The sequence below is a fragment of the Nicotiana attenuata genome, unplaced genomic scaffold (assembly GCF_001879085.1).
Source record: "Nicotiana attenuata strain UT unplaced genomic scaffold, NIATTr2, whole genome shotgun sequence".
Classification (NCBI taxonomy): Eukaryota; Viridiplantae; Streptophyta; class Magnoliopsida; order Solanales; family Solanaceae; genus Nicotiana; species Nicotiana attenuata.
This window is the reverse complement of record NW_017671244.1, coordinates 85,813-89,096: the sequence shown is the minus strand read 5'-3', so window position 1 is coordinate 89,096 and position 3,284 is coordinate 85,813.

The following is a 3,284-nucleotide window of genomic DNA, read 5'->3' as shown; positions in this document are numbered from 1 at the left end:
TGCTTTCTAGTGGCATTATTCACCTCTTCCAAATTGAAATACTTTTCAGCCGGGTTATTTTCTTGAACTCTCCTGAGATTTCTTTNTTTGGTGTTTAATTTGCTGCTAGTCATTCCTGGGTTTGCTGTGGTATTTTTGGATTTGAAAGTGAACTAGCTGCTTTGAATTTGGGCTGTTGTTCGTTACTGCTTTAGCTGACTTCCCCCTTCTTCACTTTTGTTCTAATTTCCAGGTATATTCTTAGGCTCAAGTGATGTGGAAGCTTGTATTAACCTGCATGAACATAATCTGCTGTTGTTGTTTAGGAAATCCAGTTTAAGTACACGCATTTGACCTCACAAGTGATGTACTCTTCCATTGAAATGAAATGAAGTGATGATTCAAGGCTGTGCTCATTGTGAATGTTATGGATGTGATTAGTTTAGAACTATGTAATGGTATAATTTCAGTGCATGTGATACGTTAAAACTTGGACTGTTTGACTCAGTATGATTCCTGCTATCTGAACTCGTATATGAATTTTATAGACTGTTAAGTTGGCTCAGTCAGATTAGTGATGTTAAATTGATTCAATGTGTTGTTAGTATAGCATAGGATAATGTGAGGTAGCTTCCTTTGTTAGTAGTGTTTAAAAAATTAACCCATGTTTCAGTGTTAACTTCAATTCTGTTTTAATCAGGGGAACATGAGACTGGTTTATTTTAGCTGAAATAGCAATTAGTTTGTTACTACCATCGAATCTCAAGCAAAGCCTAAGTAATTGCCTAATTGGGTGATGGGGCTGGGACGTTTGGATTTTCATCCAGGCACAATTCGCTGTCTCTGCCTAGGCTCGATCTGGGAGCCATGTTTATCAGCTACACTTGAATGTGCCTAATCACACCTGGGCCAACTTTTCTAATAGTAGGCCCCAAAGCGTTGGGCCTTGGACATTTGGACAGCATATCCTTGATCCTGAATTATAAATTGGCAAGGCTTAGTAGTCTGTTTAAATTGACGCAGCCTCCGTTGGGCCAGGGTCCATGTTCGACTGGATCTTGCTTATGGATTGAAATTTAATTCACATGTCCTGGGCTTGTCTTTGAGCCCAAAGGCATATCTAAGTCAATGATAAACTAATTAAGACTTTTTCCTTTTATTTTAGAGACGAAATTAAGTAGAGAATTGTAGTTGCTTTTAGGTTGGCCTTAAAATAAATGAAACGAGCCTCGCCAAATCAAAACATACAAATTGTGGGGCCCTCATTAAAGATTATATAAAAATATTTAGTAACTCGGGACATGCCATTTAGCGAATTTTCATGGCTTCCCACAAGGTTATTAAGACGCTAGCCACTTTAGGCGCGCTTTTTAATAATTTTACCTTCCTAAATACGGGTGCACATTTATGTGACCCAAATCCAAATCTCAACGAAGTCGAAATGTGTTAACAATCACGGGCGCACTGGTGCGACGCGGTTCGAGATGCATTTTCACGACGTTGCAATTCTTATTAAAAATAAAAATAAAAGTGGTTTACTAATAAAAGCATAAGCTAGAACATGTTTTGAAATCAGATAAAAGCAAATACAACAGTTGAGCGACCGTGCTAGAACCACGAAATCCGGGAATGCCTAATACCTTCTCCCGTGTTAACAGAATTCCTTACTCGGAGTTCTGGTTCGCCGACTGTTAACAGAGTCATAATTTCCTCGGTTCGGGATTCAACCGATGACTTGGGACACCATAAACCTCCCAAGTGGCGACTCTAAATTTTAATAACAAATCCCGTTCCGATTGTCCTTTAAGTTGAAAAACTCCTTTGCACCCTCACAGGTGTAGTGAAGAGGGAGGTGTGACATGTACGTCACCACTGACTTGCTATAATTCCAGGGTACAGTGGCAGGATCTGTCATGGGCTTTTGTGGCGCGCGGCCAATAACCACGGGCTCACTCAGCCTTGGTGGATTAATTGGCCCCCGCATCACATAAGCTCCCTTAGGCACATGCATTTGGGTTGTCTTATTCAGCTCAAACCTCCTGGGAGGACTCAATGTCATCTGCTTTTCTTTGCGGCCTCGAGGGACATAGCGAACAACATCTTTGGGAGGCGTTGCCCCAATTTCAACTTTAATTTTCTTCTCCGACTTTGGAGGAGTGGTTTTGTTCCTTTTCTCCCCTTTGTCTTGCTTCGGAGAAGCTTTTGCAACAAGCCCATTTGTACCAATTCTAGGAACAGGATAGAATAGGACTCGCCAATTGGTGTGAAGTTTATTTTCCTTGGCGGCTCCCGGGTACGGAAGTTGTTTTGTGGAGGTCGGGGATTGTAGCGGTTTTGGTAAGAGGGCTGGTTTCTAGGAAATGGAGCTTGGTTCCGGTTGTCTTGTTGTTGTGGCCGGACATAAGGTTGAGCATTCATTACCGTGTATGGCTGAGGAGCATAGGCCAGGTCCTGGCGGGGGTAATAGTGCTGCGGGGTTCTTTTTGAGAGAATGGATCTGGCGGTACGGTATATTCTTGCGCCCGACGCTGCCATGGATGTTTCTTTCTTTTTCTTGCCTTTTGCTATTCCTCCAGACCCACCCTGAATGGCTTGGGAGGTAGCTCTGATAGCGGATTGGCTTAGAATTCGACCCATTTTCAACCCATTTTCAACCATTTCGCCAATCTTAATGGCTTCAGTGAATGGTTTACCCATAGCGGACATCAAATTTGGAAGTAGTCAGCTTCCTGAGCTTGGAGGAAAATTGTGACCATTTCGACCTCATCCATCAGAGGCTTTACCCTAGATGCCTGCTCACGCCATTTAACTGCGTACTCCCGGAAGCTTTCCGAGGATTTCTTTTTCAAGTTTGTCAGTGAGTTCCTATCTGGAGCAATATCAATGTTGTGCTGGAACTGCCTCACGAAATCTCTAGCAAGATTATCCCAGATGTGCCTGCGGGATATATCTTGGTCCATGTACCACTCAGAGGCGATGCCAACCAGACTTTCTCTGAAATAGGCCATGAGTAGTTCTTCCTTTCCTCCGGCTCCTCGTAGCTGATTGCAATATTTCTTGAGATGAGCAATAGGGTCACCGTGCCCATCGTACTTCTCAAATTTTGGGGTTTTGAATCCCAATGGTAAGTGCACATGAGGGAACATGCATAAGTCAGCATAGGACACACTTTTCTGCCCACTCAAACCTTGTATGTTCTTGAGGCTTTGTTCCATACTCCTCATCTTTCTCGCAATTTCTTCTTGCTCAGGAGTTTTGGTAGTCTTTTCTTGCCCTGCAGTGAACTCAAATTGGGGCAGCTGAGG